At 43.3% G+C, this 18764-nt stretch overlaps 1 protein-coding gene across 6 annotated transcripts in view; it reads right to left on the bottom strand.

Annotated features, from left to right (window-relative positions):
* The window catches only part of DLG2 (discs large MAGUK scaffold protein 2), a 5493568-nt gene that overhangs the window by 1316906 nt on the left and 4157898 nt on the right, over positions 1-18764 (bottom strand). The window lies entirely within an intron of this gene.

The following is an 18764-nucleotide window of genomic DNA, read 5'->3' as shown; positions in this document are numbered from 1 at the left end:
TACATCTTCTTGAAGAGTTGATCCTGCTGCCAGCCTATGCTACCTTAAAGAGATGAAGGAGATGTATGTCTCGGGAGGATAGCTAAGGGGCAACGGACACAGAGCAACACAGGTTTGACCCCCGGGTCCGTGCTTAGAAACCTCTGGGTATTAAGCGCATTATAAATAACCTATCATATATACCATTCATGCTATGCCCCTTTCCCCATTATGATTGCAATCACTGCTGGTTTAGTAATAGTTAGAGGATGAGTAGGAGTCTAGAAACCACTAGTCATTCCTTTACGTCTGCAGAGCAGTAGTCACAATTGAACTGATAAACTGACCTGAAAGACTCATCAGTCTAATTTGTCTAGGGTAGAGGCAGACTGGCAGAGTGTTATCCAATATAGCAATGTGACATGATGTGAAATGATGCAACATAACCTGGTATAATGTAATATGACATAACAAAACAAGCTGTTATAACAAACGGGAATTATGTCAAAATCCAGCAGGAGATGAAAATAATCATATACAGGAGATTCCTGTAACACCAAAACATTCATTTTGCTTACAAAATTGTAATTGAAAGAAAACACAGCATTGGGTACAGACGGGAAGAAAACAGAGGTCCAAATATTTTGGGGCGGGTACCCCAACCTCGTTAAAAGTAAAGGGTATGTGCACATTGTAAAGCATGAATTTCGGTTTCAATTTTATTTCACCAAAAATGCATTTGGTAATAAAACACATGGGGGGTCATTACGACCCAGGCGCTAAGTACGCCAACTTTACCACCATGGTGTAAACTATGTTTACACCATGGTGGATGGTGGATTTACTGCCCCATTCCAAGGTGAGTGGGGCGGTAAATCCCCATTTCCCATTTTCCCTTCCCCATTCCCATTTTTGCCCAATAGGGCATAATGGGAGTGGGGAAGGTGCTAATTACGCCACCGTAAATTACGGTGGCTTAATTAGCATCATTGCGGGTTAGCGCCATGGATTTTAACGGCTGCTAAAAGCAGCCGTTAAAATCAGAATCAGGCGTTAAGGGTTAACAACGGCGTTAACCCTTAACGCCTGGGTCGTAATGAGGCCCATAGAGCCCAACAAACCAACAGAGCATAGACTCTTCGGATAAAATGGCACAGCATAATATACCATAGCATACCAAACTTAACAATGCACAACATTTCAAAGCAAGGGAGAGCCTAACAAACAAAGCATAGATTAACATGGTGCCACCAAATAGCACATATATGGCACAGCATACCAAATATAGTCTAGAGTAACATAGCATATAAATATTGGAAAGTGGGACAAATCCAGAGATGTCATCATTTCTCCCCACAGGGAGCTCGTCGTTCCCATGAGGTCAGGGTGGTGAGGCCACTACCCTATAGTCCCCCTGGGGGTGCAACTCAGTGGGGGGATCTCATGAGGGAGACTTCCCCTCTGGGGAAAAGGGAGGCATATGGGAAAAACACATTATGACAACCCTCTTCCAACATCCCTAGACAGCCCCATAGACCCTAACAACCTACCTAGCACCCATATGTACCTTTATAAGTCTGTGACACCAAGCAGCACTGAGATGAAGAAGAGTATAGACTACCCAAGGGAAGTGTATCCGACCAGTACTGGGGCGAGGAGGAGGTGCAGAGCCATGAAGAACACCTGGTGGAAGTTTAATGACCATTCTAGTGTTCCACAGAGGAATTGTTGTGAGACAGAGATAAAAACTGAAAGGCACTTGCAGAACTTGTTCTGAAGCCAGAGGAGCTGCATTTAGGAGAACCATAGCCACACCAGCAGTCCAGAGCGTAGCATCACCCAGCCTGGGAGATTTGAAGTGGATGCAGAGGAGAAGGAAGTCATTCGGCCTCCAGGCAGTGAAGAAACTGGTGATATAGGGCTAGTACGGAGCAAGATTGGAAGTTGGAAGCCAGTGTTTCGAAGGAGAGGGGTTGTGGGGCCAGACCAGCAAGCTAATAGCACCTCCAGAACCTGAGAAACAACAGCAAGCCCCCAAGGATTAATTGCAGAGCATTCAGAAGTCCAAGAAGGTAAAAGTCTCGATGCTGATGCCGGTCAGAGATTAAGGAGAGAAACCAGAGTCTGGAATGCAAATCAAACGGTGAAGCATCTTCCTCATGGCACAACTTGGCGAGAGGGCCGAACCAAAGAATGAGAGAAACTGGGGCCTGGGACCCAAATCAAGAAGCAAGGTATCTTCCTTAGGTTAGGTTAGTGAAACAAGTCTGCCCACGCCGAGCATCTGCGGCATACAGGTCTGAGACCCTCAAGCAAGGAGAAAGAAAGAAACCTGAATCTTCTTCCTCATAGCAGCACTTGGCAGGAGAGTGGACCAAGAAAGCCCTGACTAGGGAATTCAGGGTCTGAGATTCTAAACCTTATGTGAATTGTGTTGTGGAGGAGCTTAAAATGTAAGCAAGGAGATCAGGGGATGGGAGTAATTCCCCATGGGTTCAATAGACTGAGAAATCTAAGTTACCAGGAGAAGGAAGTCATACTCCTGGTTGTGTGACACTTGAGGAGAGAAGGCGTGGAGCCTGGGGAAGGGAGTCATTCCCCCGGGCTGGTGCCAAGCTATCATTCTCCTGGACCATGTGGGATGTATTGACCCACTCTGCTATGCTATGTGGAATCACCCTGCAAATTCTGGTGAAAGAAACAGCAACCATGGTGGTAAAACCCTTGTGCGCACCAAAAACCTACAAAAACCTAAAACCTACAAAAACCATGTGCTTCAGCACACAAAAAGAGGGATGCACAACCTGCCACCCATGGTGCATGTGCAGTGGAATAGAGCACACCCTGCAGAGAATGTGCCAGTGTGCTCCATGACCAGCAAACTGAGTGCAGAGAGAGAAGCAGCACTTTGCAAGTGAAACCCCAAAAAGTGCCTACAAATGATATTTGCTTTGTTGCTAAAAAAAACTTCAGAATGCCTATAACATAACACTTCTCAAAATTCAAAATCTTGCTTGCTGCTAAAATTCATGTATCTAATAAAGCATTGGGAACATACAAAGTCCTAATGTGAAGAGCAAAACATTCATCAGACAAACTGGATTGTCTGTAAACTGACAGCCTCTGTCAGGATCTGGGTGCAGTACCCTGGGCCACCTGAATGACAGCTGTCAGATGAGTTACTGATGAAACTTTAAAGTGAGCTAAAACTAAAAGTCTGCTGGATTAGCAAAGATAAAAAATATTGTTGTCAAAAAGGAATACAGATTTTAGTTGTGTTTTTGATCCCACAGATTTTAAGGCTAAGAAAGTAATGTATTCATGTTTGATGCAACAAATTTGGTTTTTGCTGGATTTAAGAAGTTAATTAGCCTGGCTGAGCTGCATGAACTGGAAAAGCAGGTTTTTCTCCTAGGAGGAGGGCCTTCCTCTCAGCAGAAACTCACTGGGAGATGCTAATTTTGAGTTAGAACAGAGTCTTGTCTACGGAAAGAGAAGGAACAATGACAAGCCTTTCAGCCCAGGAAGCAAAGGTGTGAAGGTGGTCATAAATTTTTCCTGGAAGGAACTTTCCCCAAGGATGGGGATGCACTGGACTCCCTCCCAGGAGAGACAAAGAGGCAGAGCCAAGCGACCATCTGCTGTTAAGAATGAACAATAAACAATGAACAATTTTTAAAAGATTCATAACTTGTGATTCAAAAAGGGGAAAAATATGAAAAGGACAGAGTTGTTAATCTAATTTTTGGCTGCACGTGTGAAGAGGCAGTATAACTGTGTGACATGTTCTGGACAGGAATGGCAATATATGTGGTTTCATGTGAAATGCATTAATGTTAGAATTGTGAACATTTACACACACATCCCTATGTTAAACACATACATTTGTGGACATTTTCATACAATTTGGAAATTGTGTTCATAGCAAAAAGGTCAAAATTCTGTAGGAAGTTTAGACAAGATCCCACTGCTGTGGGGTTTGGAGGAACAGATGCTACATAACATATGGGCATCTTTGTGTTTGATTTGTATAAAGGTGACTAATGTAGAAATGTGTATTTAGTACAAAATCCGATTTTGAGACCAGTGGCTAAAAGGTCTCTGAGGACTGTAAAGCAAACTATAAAATGTGCCATCAGCCGGCCTTGACCCAATCACTCAAATAGCAAGGCGGAGATGAATTTTTGATCTTATCCCAGCTCACAGGGGCAAGCTTAGCTAAGCCGGCCCATACACCCACTTTGTGATGTCATTTTAAAGCATAAATAGAGACAGCTGACAACACATAGGGACTCACCGATCCACTCACTTTCCTGATTCCGGCGAAGCACTCTGATCCAGCATTCTACATCCAGCTTCAATTTTCTTCCGGATCCAGAGGCCAACACTATTGCCAGCAATAGAGAACTATTGATTTCAGCAAGGCCCAAATCCTCAAATTTATTCCCTCCACCCAGTGAAGCTCTGTGTGGTGTGAAAAGGACTTTTCAACCAGTTTCCTGAAATTCTCTGGCTTGCCACCACTAGGCATGCCTGAGGACTCGCTATCCAGCTGATTTAAATACCCACAGACTGGGAGGGCAGATCCTGTGCAAACCCGGCGACCGGCCTAGCTGATCCAGTACCGTGCCTGATGTGCTGTCTTTCCTAGACCAGACCCAATCCAATGACCAGAGCTGATGGTCCAATTTAATAATTTGTCCTGTGAGTATTAATAGGAAGAACTGTGGACCATGGTATATTTGCATTGTCTTATTCCTATCTCAAACCCATCCTATCTTTCATTCTGAACAAGTATTGTTAGAACTATCTTTGCGCTGACCCTTTTCTCATCTGAAGAAGTAGAGTTTCCACAGTAGGCGGGTTACACTGTTCACTGGACTGTAAGATCCCTCTGTGGTATTCTCTTTTTCATAGTCATCCTCTAGTGTAAGCAAACCCATTTTTCATTTTCAAAAGTGCATTTCTGTTTCCATTCTCGCACCTATCTCACAAAAAACGACTCTTACAAAAATCTCTATAACTCCCTCAGTTTTTGTGATAGAAACGAAAATCCAACTGCTACTTGTACCTAACATCCATAGCTATTCATAGAAACCGCCTCTCCCATAGGAATTTACAACACATTAAGTATGTTTGACCATATTTGGTGTTTGCCCAGTCAATTCTAAAGACAATTTCAAAGCCATTCTGACAGCTGAAAAGTCAATTCCGTTTTTCTCTTGTGTTGAAGGGGGAAGGTGGGACTGATATTCTGTTTGATTTGTGCTATTCCTGAATACCTGCTCTCTCCTCACATCTATTTAATTGCCTATTGGGGGGTTGAGGGATGTTGCAGGGGGAACCTCTTACCATAGTGCCATCTGTCCACACCAACACAAATGTATTCTTGTCAGTGCTGCATATGTTTTTGGTGTGCATTATTTGATTCCTAGTGTATTAAAAGATATTATTCTGTGATTGTTGTTTACCTAATAAAATATATTGTGATTAAATTTGGAATACATAAATAAATATTTACCTTTGCAAACTAGCCTGATTCCTGGCTCAGTGTGACTGGGAGGGTTACAGGAGAAGGGTGTGATATGAGTGGTATATCATTCAGAATATTGAACTTATAGACACAAATAAATAAGGGTTCTAATTGTGCACTACATGCTGGGCTTGATTCAGGTGTGTGCTGGATTGAAATCACTTACAACCAAGAACATTGCAATCCTTTATCTGGGGAATCCTTGAACCGGGGAAGGGATTTATTCCCGCTGGTTAAGAACTGCAACAAAACGGTGCCTTCAGGTAAAGGAGAAAGGAGCTATGTTCCTTCAACAAGAACATTGACACAACCTTCTAGTTTAGTTATAAGTGTCAGGGACAGAGTTAGAGATGTTGACACATGACGGCGGTCTCTTTGAGTTATAAGGACATTGTGACAGATCCATTAGCATTTTAGTTGAGGCAGGAAAACCTTTCATAGCGACAGGGAAAGTTAGTGTTTTTCTTTATTTCTTGGTGAATAAAAGTCTTTAGCAATCACCTTGCCACCTGTGTGTCAGACTCCTCCTTTCACACCATTACAAAAGGTAATGTCTCAAGTAAGATATTAAAGTGGGCGTTGGATGGAGAGTTTGTGGGGTACTCTGGGTAAATCCAGCAAGAGTGGAAACCTAAAGCAACGCTAGATATACCCAGGAAACAGGAACATTTCCTAACAAACACCCTGTCCCACTTTCAATATTTACCCTCCCCAAGCCATGTCCCCCCTGTTCCGCCCCTGACTCCCACTAAGACTAGCACTGTGCACACACCGGTCCCAGTTATCTTTCCAACCAAGGATGATGCTTGCAGCTAAACCCAGGGTTTCCACATTTGTAGACTGTCATCTTGAAGTGTAAGATGCAAAAAACCTCCAGCTTCGAATAAATCACTGCAGATGATAATTTATTTGTGTAGCTTTGTCTGTGACTTAGTCGGACTGCATGCTTTTTAAGGGAATGATGTTTGTTTTCCGATGCATTTTAGTTTGTATGTTATTGTTGTATCGGCACCATTGCTGATGCAATGTTAAGTTGCTTTCTTGCATGGGAACAACAGGGTTATTAAAGACTGTGGGCTTGATTAAAAAGCATTATTCAATGGGACTTTCCTTCTGTGTGTCTCATTGTTTACATGTATTGTGCAGTCATGCGATTTTGTTCAGTTTGTTTGAGAGGTTAGACAGTGTCTGAAAAATGGTAATAAGCAGCATAATAAATATGATATTAAATGCCCGATGCAATGGAAGTACATACTAGATGAATTGCCTTAAAGGTACATGAGAAATGCACGTTTTAATGTGTGATTAATGCCATCTGCTGTTGAAAGTAATCGTACGATGCCATACCTAAAGGTTTGTGCAGTGTAAATTAACTTACATTGTAAAGCTTGAGTACAGGAAACACCATCCACACAACCCCATTTGACCTTAAAATGATGCATTAGGAGGATTTTAAGCTTGGAACAATGTGTGCATTGCCTGAGAGGCTTCAGAATGATTTGATTTCACTGACTGCACTTCACTTGTGTGCGCCAGTTGATAACACTATTTTCGGTAATTCAATTTTAGCATTTTATCCAGGTGCTGACACACTGTAGCCAATACCTTCAGAGCTGTGGTTTTCCTACAACACATATTTCCAGTGGTGGCTGTTGAATTGTTGAACTGGATGGGCGTAACATGCGCTAAACATGTGGAAGCGACCGAGCGCAATGACGGAGCCGCTCCCAAATAAGCGGGCACAATAGTGCTCTTCCCTCAGGAAAAGCTTTAAAATAATGGGGTAAAAAAGAGGATTGTACAGAAGTTTCTGTGAAAAATTGGTTGAAAAACCACACATATGGTAGCTTGTGACACAAGCATTGCCAATGCCAACAATTCAGACTTTTGTGTAGGCATCGGACATAGATTTGCCTGGAACTGCTGATATTGTATTAATTGGCCATTGATAGTAGCAGTTGCAAAATCATTAGAGTACACAGGCATCTAATAGAAGGACCTGGCAAATGCCTATTACTTATAAACAAGCGAAACCTGTTGGCTTAACCAATGCTTGTTTGTAACAGGACTTCATTGAAGGACACATATAGTGCTTATAGAGTGGATGACGCCTGAGCTGGTTAAGGCATTTGTGTTACACCAGTAGCACGTTTACAACTCTAATAAAGTCATTAATTCTCAGAAGACGGCTTTAAAAAGCATTGGCAGGGGATTTGAGTGCAAAGTTTGATGCTAAGGCGTGAGTAAAGAAAGCTCAAAGAATTCCCATGACAAGGTGTTTTGTGTGAGGAGGGGTTGGAACTGAGTGGGACTGGCCATAGAGATTAGCATGGCCACGGGCAGTCAAGGAATGGGCAAATTACCAAACAACACCTACAAGCTGTGTGTCCCTCCTCATATGTCATTTTTCCATATCTGTACTCTAATGAATAGTTTCAGCGTATAGGGTGCGCTCAAGCACCACCTAATATCCCGAAGTAAAAAACCATTAGATGCAAGTCACCAACAGTGCAGAGGACCATTTTGCAACACATTTTTAAAATACAACATATGCCAGTATATAAAACATTTTCATCCTGGCAGTGCCCATACATGTGCATGCATGCTGCTCCAATATATGCCAGTATTACCATGTAAGGCCTCCCAGCAAGTAAAAAAGGTCATGCCATAGAAAGAAAGTATATCCACACTGACTATAGCAACATAGGTTAGTGTACTATACATTCACACTTATGTTTGATGTTGCCCTTCATACAAAGTACAAAAATGCCATGACGCTCAAAGGATATATGGCTAGACTGGAGCCACCAATGTAAGTCTGTCATCCAAAATCAGTCCACAAACAAACAGACAAAAAAAGTGCAGTGAGGGGGGGCCGCTGCAAAGAGGCAGGCAGCACAGCCACCTGTGAAAATAAAGCAAACTAGGACTGTGCTGCCTGGCACTCAGGCGAGGTGGCTGTCTGCCCCCCTGGCAGGAGAAGGGTGGCACCCTTGTGCCACTAGTCGCAGGCCCCCCACTGCATATTTCATTTCATAGAACTACAATGTAATATGTTTTTTGTATAAGCCTGGTGATGAATATGAGAAGCTCACTGTAACATACATAACTTAGAAATCACTGCCAACTTAGAGGTGAACAGCTTTCAAAACCGTGGGACAATGACTAGGACATGTTAGATGGGGCCTATAATACTCGGAAGAGATTTTTGCACATATCATTCTTTTTTACAGCCAAAGTATCCAACTCATCAACACATCTCACAACTTTTTGTGGCCAATGTATCTCTGGTACACAGCAGATGCAGCCAAGGGAAACACTGTCAATCATTTTACCACTGGCACCTTGTTGTTAAGCAGGGGTCAATGCACAACACGCATTCTTATGCACAGAAGGATTCAGGTGCACATGATGTCTCGTGGAATTCGTAGACCAGTGGGTTGGATTTTCTCTGCATAAACCCCTCAATTAACTTTAACTATGATTCGATTCTTCCCCACTAATTACACTCAACTCCTGCAACTTTGCAGGATATAAAACATGGGACCTAATTCAAGTTGAAAATATATATTAAAAACATAAACTGTCTGATGTGTCAGAGCATTTGCAGTCAAGGGGAAACTGTTGAGGCCTAAATCATACATGTATCCATTGCCAAGTTCAACCTCCGTGGAGGAACAAAACTGGGCGTGAAATTAAGTGGCAAAGTCATGCAACATCATTTCTCCATTTCCTCTTTAGTCGACCAATGACCTTTTTCTTTGCTTTTGTGCATCTCTGCTTCTCCGCCAGAATCAGACTGGGCCATACAATTGTCTCGGCCATCAATAAAAAAAGTGGTCCAAAGTTGCAAATGGCAATTTATTCCATTTGTGACACTGTTTGAATAGCATCCAAGGGGGAGTTTTTTGATCAAATGTGATGCAAATTGTGCATTTTAAAGAATATTTGTTCAGCAACACTGGTCACAATTATTAGCCGCATAGTGAAGTAACTCATCAAACTGCCCCACATTGGATAAAAAAAAACGTTCCTGCTTTGAACCAAAAAACTGCCCTGCACCAGCACTTTCTGTTTTTGACTTGGCCATGGGCCTATTGCCCTATGAGCCGGTCCGAGCCTGCTCTCCACCCGTAATAAATACAAATAAATCCAAGTACCACCATTAACTTCTGTTTCAAGTCTCAACATAGTATTTTCCTGTTCACGGCACCAATCTCAAAATGAAGACCAACACGTTCTACTAGAGGTGGACCATGCCACGGAAACAGCGAGTTTGTCATGTTGTCACAGGAGGAGAAGACGATCATCCACCAAGTTCCCCAGATGCAGACCAACATCCTCTTCACCATGGAGGATTCATCACTGTACTGTACGGTGTGCCTCTTTCCTGTCTCCTCCCCAGTGTGGCATGAACCAGCGCATATTTTATTGGCGTTGGAAGAGTTATTTAATAGGGTACAGAACTGTGTGCTGTGCACTTCCCATTTGCCAGAGTGCCATTCATGTTCCATTGGCTTTTAAAGAGTGGCTGTACAATAAAGTGTGTTGCATGCTTGCTATATTGAAGGGTCTATGCGTTGCTAAAGAAAACAACCCTGCTGTGTGTGTTCTTTAGCACCAGCCCCTTTGCTGCCCCTTTCAGTGCTGGACACTGCATTGCAGGAAGCACTACCACTGGATGGCACCATGCGGTCGGGTAAGGGACAGGGGTTTGAGCAACCTGCCTACAATCCTCTGCGTGAGTGGTGGTGCAAGAAGTGCAGAGGGACAAGGTATTGCACAATACGCCAGTGGTCAACACCATCAAATGGGAAAATTAAGAACGATCTGAACCTGTCTATGATCTCATGATGGAGCTCTGGTGTTGGAAGTGCAGGGAAGTCTTTGCAATGAAGAAAAGGGACGTTCAGGTAACACCAGAAAAGCCTGCCACCTCAAGGCTGCCCCTATGCTCCTGGGCACAGAGGCAACATTTGCACTTCCGAAGAAACAATATGCACCTGTTAAGAGAGAGTGCACACAAGATGAAAAGGGAGCTGTCTCCACCGGCTAGATGACACAGAGATGCACTAGAGGCACGCACAGGGATCACCCCGTTTGATATACACTGCATTGCCAAAGAAGAACCTCAGAGAGAAGAACCCATGACATCTATCCCAATTTAATATGCCTGCCACCTCAATACCCTCGAATATCATTGCAAGCATTCCTTGGACTGTCCACACCCCCACACATGCATGCAACCACCAAGTGGCCTCTCTCTTCCCCTTTGCACCTTGCCCACCCAAAGCAACTGTTGCACCCACATCACACCTCTCCCAGGGAAAGCACCACTGAAGACAGATACTGAACCACCACTCCCCTGTATACTGGATATGGGAACCCCAGTACACCTGATCCTTCCCTGCACCCTGATGCTCCATGTGCTCCCTCCAGTAGCACAGATCGCTTCACGGCTTCATGGCTCTAAGGAGTAAGAGTCCAGTTGCACAGTTGTGTGATCACCAATTCAGAATCCTTAATGCAGAAGATGAACTCGCCACATTGTTTGCATCTGAAAACTCTCATTGTGTGAGATGTGCTGAATTCTGTTGAAACATGGCACCAGTTTGAACAGTATCAGACATATTTGAAAACTGGTACCAAAATGTGTCAGCATGGCATGCCTGCCTCTTAACCCGAGGAACGCAATTATGTCCTTTGTCCACCCAAGGTTCATAGATGATCAGCCAACATTTAGAGGATACCATTGCTGATTTCTTGTGCATACAGGAGCAGCATTCCTGCTTGCCATTGCAACACCCCGGACCCCCCCCCCACGCTCACACCAACATTCCTCCCCACTTTACTTGTGGAAATCTTTGTCCCATCCTCCTCCGGCCAACACCAACATACCATTAACATTCCACAACTCTCCTAAAAGCAACACAAGTCTGGACCTCACCAAAAAACCTCTAATGAACGTGTACTCAATGTATGTGTTCATAAACAAATCTAGTTATTAATAACACAATGCATGTTGAATCAATACATGAAATAATATAAAAAACAGTAACACTTTGTGTATGTTCTTTCTTTGTCTGCCCATCAATAAGCACTTTAAGCAAGAGTACCTTATAATGGTCCAGAGGGTAGAGCAATATTGCATGTTAAAGTATTGTAAGTGTGTTTCCTTAGGATCACCAGTGCCTGAATCACAATAACACTGCTGTAACTTGACCTTTTGCTGACAGCATGCAGATGGATATCATGTCATTGATGCTGGAAGGCCGCTGAATGAGAGTGCAGCTGTGTTGTTTCATCAACACTTTCTGTGAAAAGACTTGCCACTACTCATGTGTCCTTGCTACAGTCAGTTGCGAATGTTCCTCCCGCCATGGCTGCACTCTCCCCACAACAGTATGCATTGAAAGGTGTTGGGAGGTTCTGCTTGATCCATTTGATATCAAGGGTCTCTTGCCCTCCCATGTTGCAAATCACAATGAGCGAATCTAATCTTCAGAAGGAATCTGGCTCCTTTAAAGGTCTGATGGGGCAAGTAGTTATTTCATCCAGCACCTGGTTGAGAATAGCTTTCAGCTTGGTACCGTACTCACCAGTTCCCCAGGTAGACAGAAATCACCCCTCTTTAACTGTGCGAATCAAGCTTTACAGAGGCAGTGCTGGGCACGCTGCAGGAGCTTAGCACATGATTCTATATTAGTGAGGTGCGCCAACAAGCAACAGAATAGCAAGAGAGCAAGAGATCCCAGCAGATACAGGCAGTACTGGTACAACCTCATTAAAGGTGTGCCGGTATCCTGGCGGTAATTCTGCCACGATACCAGTAAACAGAAAAACTGTTACCGACACTTAGTCCAGCGGAAATCCCCATTCTATAGGGTCCCATTGGACTCCATGCAGGGATTTGCCAGTATTACTGCCACCGGTAGAACTGGTGCTGGTAATAACGACTATTTTTGCTTGTAGGGTGGTGAAATTAGCTGAAGGTTATTCCTACACCCCGCGGCAATCTTGTACTTTGCAGATACGGAAATGTGCCAGTATATGGCAATACTGGCATGTTAATTCTGCACCAGCAAAGTTGCAATGAGCCTGAGCCATGACGCATGGTGTGGAGACTGGTCCAGGCTTGAAACATAAGCAGAGGGTGGCCAAGTGGGTTGATGACACCTCCAGTGGTTAACTGTAGAGAATGATGTCAGTGGTCACGTCTGCTCTTCCATTTTAGTGCCTCCATGTAATTGAGTCGCTATTTAACATCTTTTTTTTACAGTTCTGCGCATTTATATCAATCAGTACCCTGATTAGTTTGACTAGAACGCTGTGCATGGGCTCAGGCTCCTTTCCAGATACAACAGCCACTGCTAGTCACTGCCCATCTCACCAGACAGCACTGCAGCAGCCTGGAGATCATTGCATTATGGGATGTGCACTCCTAAATTCATCACATGAAAAAAATGGCAATAATTCAACTGGATGAATGGATTCAACCACAAGATTTGTTTCATGCAGGCAGTGTAGTAATGGATGGTTGTCCTACTGAAAGCAGAGGGAAAACCAAAACACAAATGAAAAATGGGCTGAATGAGGGCACTGGGACCCCTGGATGGTCGACCTCAAATGACCCAGCCCTCAGTCAGCTGCATGACCCTTCAGCTATCAAAGCCCTGAGGTTCAGCTCTCCCCCAAACTAGAACAACAAATAAAGCAAATAATGGGCCTCATTACAAGTTTGGCGGTAGCCTTGCTGGTAAAACCGGCAGGCTGCTGGCAAACTTGCAATTTTTCCAGCGCCTACGAATTGGAAATTACCGGGTCATCACGGCCTTGCTAGACCCGGTAATTGACCATTTGCGGGCGCCAGAATGGAATGTCAGGTGTTTTCTGAAAGCCCAATACGATTGACTGAAGTACAGGGTGAGAGTCATGGGGTTTCTATAGATTGTTTGGCAATGATCGGAAAAATTGGCACCACCGGCCCTGGTGTGTCGAACTGCATTTCTCATTTAGTGCTGCACACCCATTAGGTCTCAGAGCGTTGATATAATAGAAGATGTTATGGATCCTCGTATTATTTGTTATTTATTTATTTAGTGTGACACAGTTTATATAAACCACTCGCACAATATACTACTTACACACATCATATCAAAACATGAATCCGAATAACAAAATATCAAAATAGGTCCTAAAACAGATAATGCTTTAGATAGTATATCACATTACAGGTCGTTGTTTTTTCTTATCTATGTTGTGTGGTTTTGAAGAGTTCCCAATGTAACCCCTAAACACGATGGGCCTCATTCCGAGGTTGGTGGTAGTCATGGTGCTACTTGTGCCATGACTGCCACCAATAACAGGTCCAGCACCGGTCTAGTTCAATGGGGACTTACCGGTGTAGTCCGACCTTTGCGGGACCGGTAAGTCCCCATTCCGGGAACCATTCCCCATTCCCATTTGAGCCCCCATAGTGCTCAATGGGAATGGGGAGGGCGCAAATAATGGGCTCGCGTATGTCAAGCCTGTTATTTGCGCCCTGGCCCCTTAACGGGTCCCGTCCATAACACCAGGTCAGACCAGGCGTTAAAGGAGGGACCCGCTAAGGGACGTTGTAGTAGGGTGGTAAGGGATTACCGGCCCTGGTTTCCTTAACGGTGCCCGGTATCCCTTACCGCCCCACTCGGAATGAGGCCCAATTACATTTAATCACCTGCCAAGTCACATAATCATTACACATAATTTGTAGTACCAAATCCTAAAGTTCTTTAAAATTCCCCCACTTTTAAATGATCGATAAAAGGTGAGGAATAATGTCCTGTTTGTTGTAAAAGAGAAGCCACAGGTTGACTCTATCCGTAAATGACACTGCACAAATAGTACCGCAACTCAGCACGCACATTTAAAACCCCAGTAAAAGCAAATTACGTGCACAGTGCAAATGATACGTCGTAAGCTGACAATAAAATGCAATAGCGCCATTCAATGAAAAATACAATAGTGGATGCAAGTGCACAATTTACAAATATGGGAAAGTGGGGTACAACTATATAGAGATGGTAGCAGTCAAAAGGATTCAACCCTGTCTGATCCTAAATAGGCCAGCGTCCCATTTATAATTATTCATAATTTGCTTTATCTGTACTACATTATTGGTCAATTTAATCCATAAAAGTGGCATTAAAGAAAATATTCAAACTTGGCTACCACTGTACTCTCATGTCCATGTTGTGTTCCCAAACCTCTGCTCTACCAATGTGATGAGCAGGCAGCGTATACAAGCACACATAAGCAGGCCTTGGTATGTCATATGTCATGAAGCACATGGCACTCAGTACCTGGAAAGTAGATCATACAAAACACTGGGTATGGCCAAAGCTTTTCACAATGTAATTCTAGAGCCGCACTGTGGAGATAGTTGAGAGGTGAACTTAGTATGTACTTAGTCCTATCACCCATGAGTAAAAAACACATACATGTGTCAGATGATGCTTGTTCAGACAGAATCTCTTACCAGGCCAAAGGGTGCCTTGTGTGCTGGCCAATACTTCAAATGTTGATGGCGAGTACTGCACTTGTAATTCTGATCACCAGCAGGGAGAAAAGGTCATAGGCACACCATTGTGAACCTTTGCTGTGATAACATAACACAATCTGTTAAATACCATAACTGTATTTTATATATGTGGCTTGATAGAGCAGTTTCTGGAAGGTATTTGCACCATGACAAAAATGTTCCTTTTTCAAAAAATCGTTTGAAACATTTCACATATCCATCTTGCAATGGTGCATCAGTGCAAAGTTTCTGTGTTATGGCCCTAAAAGGGTTCAACTTGTATTCCAGTGTGTTGAGCGTCCTGTTGATGATCTGAAAGTACAATAAGGGTAACAACTGCGAGTGCTCAACCACCTGAGGTATCCAACCAACCCTTTTCCCAAAGTCTAGATCCCGCGTGACGAGGAACGTGTTTTGGATAGGAACACCATTATGGATTGTAGGCCATATCTGATAGCGTGCAGAAAGGCAATGATCTCTGAAGAACCCCTGCGATTGATCATGGTTGGGAAACACAGATAACATAGCATTGACTGGCGTGGAAGCAGGTTTATTACATGCCAGAGATCATGTGTCCAGGAGAGTGCTATTGCGGCCTTGCTAAGCAAAGGATCAATACACTGTCGAGACCCTGGAGGCAAGGCCATTTGCAATCTTTAGGCAAACTATCAGCTGTAAACCTATGCATATGGATTTAGAGATGCCATTACGCTGGGAGCACACGACAGCTATCATTGATGGAAAGGGGTACATTCAGATATTTACACGAAGAAAACGATATGAGGTTCAACCTAGGCCACGTGGCGAATGGTTTACAAATGATGTGCACATGACACCCTTTAGGGTAACAGAGCCGCCTTCCTACTAATGTTCCATTGGATTACATTGGTCTAGAAATGTTCTTTTTTGATAACTTAAAGTCACCCAGTACTTAGTAAGCATGCACTTCATATGGCAGCAAATCAACTCACAAATGCAACACAAGAGAATCAGAATAGTGTGTGTGAGATAAATGCAAACTGATGCACGACCTTTTGGAGCAATGAGCTAGAAAACCTGCTTAACATGTACTTAATATTTCTTTACATATCAATAATGCATTCCATTAGCCTCTGCTTAACAGCTCTGCAGACCCGGACTGAGACTATGACTACACAAAGGTGCTGTACATCTCTTGCTACTGACAAACGTAAGCAGTTCTATTCCATAATGTGCATGTATGAATAAGACGTGGTGGGCGAAATGAGCAGCCTTTTATAAGCAGCATGCATTTCAATGAAACATGTTTCAGACCAAATACTGGGCAATTTCATTGCAATGTTCCAATGATATTATAGCCCAGATGTAGTCTAAAGGAGTTGTAGGATAACTATTGCCCACAAAGAGCTTTGCAGAATGGGCTTGCAATCCATTACAGGTGTGTATCATGCACGGTGTACACTGCTACTGTTGCACAGCATTGCATTCTGTTTCCCGGCATGTTTCCATCATGAACATTTAAGTACTATGTTTAATGTATTGCTGGAAAAGTTGTCATTTTCGATCATTATTAAAAAATAAAATGATGCATGTAGCCCTGTCTCTGATAGTGGGGTCTGCTAATCAGAATCCCTTTTCAAAATGATCCAGGCTAGAAAACCGTGGTACACACATGTGGCACATGTGGCAATGCTGAGCTTGCCTAATGACACTTCTCAGCAGTTGCCTCATGGTTTGGCAACATGGCAGTCACAATGGGACAAACGCATTCCTACCAGCAATGTTGGAACCAAAGGTCCAGCATGCCAGGATCTGCCTTAAATGTGGGCAATCCTGAGCCTAAATTAAATAATATACATATACGTGCAATAATCCGGTGTCTAAATATAAGCCATGTCTGATTATTACATGTTGATATCTGGGAATCCACAATTATATTGATCAAAATGTATAGATGTTCATTTTATTCTCAGCTTGGTTTCCAGTGACCCTCCTGGTTATGGACTCGCTGTAATTACTTCTTGGACAGCATTTTACCCCCCAAAAAAACATTTGGGATTAGATCCATCAACAGTATTTGGCTCCCATGAGAAAGGGATGTCACCTCCCAGGATTTCAGAACTGCCCCCATGGGGCAAGGACATGACCAGTGCTTCAAAGGGAAGCCACTGGTAGGCCAAAGGATGACACACTAGGGAGTTAGCGAATGGAGGCCCTTTGATGAAAGCAGACTGAGGAAGAGGGTGGAATGCAGTAGCCCTGGAAAGATTGTGATTATTCAATTTAAAGAGGGGTTTTCCAGTCTTCCTGTGCCTCTCCCTATTTCCTGCAGACAAAGCCCTCTGGGTAGGACATCACCAGGCAGGATGTTTCTGAAGGTTCCCTTACAGATGGCCATAAGAGATCAAATACACGGTGCTCTTTTGCCCGTTTAAGCTGGGGAACTCCTCCCTATAGTTGATTCATCTTCAACCAGTTGCCAGCATGGAAACAAAGACCTACAAGAGGGTAAAAATGAAAACAGACCTTTGCCTGTTATGCACCCTTTGTCTGTAGAACGTTACCAGCACAGATGAGACTGCCACCCTCCATCCTGCACTTCAGAAAGACTCCAAAGACCCTACTTCTCAAAGAACATCTCCATAATCGTTAATCACTCCACTCAACCTTACTTCTCCAACTCAGGAGCTGTGTCCCCTATGTACGGCACTCTGTTGCTTCCCTGCTAGGTTTGCATCTCATAAATCCCACACATACATTAGTCTGTTTTCTGAAAGAGGAAAACAGTGATTCAAGGAGTGCAACGTTCTCAATTCATGTTGTGATTCTGAACAATGGATACTCAGTTATATTTGTGTATAGGCCTGAGAAGACTGCACCTGTGCTGTGCTATACACAGAATATCAGGGTCTTGAGGAAACAATTGATATTATGAAACACGTGTATGCTGTCATAAAATTCATCACAATGTCAATAGATGAGGAGCTCCCTAAATTGTTCATTGCAATGTTCACTGGGATACTGTAGTGCATGTGCTGGGGGCTACACCTAGACTAACTGCAGCATAACCCAGGAGGATAGCTCAGCGGCAGCGTGCTCGACTTGGAAACAAGACAACACGGAGCAACACGGGTTCGATCCCTGGGTCCGCGCTTAGAAACCTCTGGGTATTAAGCGCGTTATAAATAACCTATCATATCATATCATGCAGATAGTGCAAGTGCATACACTATCTGCAGTACACCACAGAGTTTACTTAAAGCTGGATGTCGAATGAAAGGTGGTATTTTTCATTGAAAGGCTATTAAACAGATTTCAAAATGTCCTAGCGGAGGTGGGATTGGGGAGATATGAAATTAATTAAAACATTAAAAAACACCAGCAGAACTCCCAATGCTAGTATTATTTGGCTCATAATTAGGCAGGAAATGGACAAACGTGGACTCTTTTTATTGGCTGTCAAAATATACATTGCAACATTTCTTTGAAAATAATTCCCATTTCTGCTTGAAGTGTGCTACTTGAAAGTTACAATGATAATTACTAAAGAAACGCCTGTCAATAAATGATCGGCATGTTTGTAATTCCACAGTGACATCACACCTGAAGCTTGTCACCAAGTTGCGCACACATTGTAACACAAATAAATATCAATTATTTTTAACTTAACCTATTCCAAATTATTTTTGCCGGAACTGCAGAGGTATGAAAGTT

The sequence above is a fragment of the Ambystoma mexicanum genome, chromosome 7q (genome assembly GCF_040938575.1).
Source record: "Ambystoma mexicanum isolate Mex_15411 chromosome 7q, UKY_AmexF1_1, whole genome shotgun sequence".
NCBI classification, from domain to species: domain Eukaryota; kingdom Metazoa; phylum Chordata; class Amphibia; order Caudata; family Ambystomatidae; genus Ambystoma; species Ambystoma mexicanum.
The sequence above is the reverse complement of the archived record's forward strand: the minus strand, read 5'-3'. Positions and strand labels throughout refer to the sequence as shown.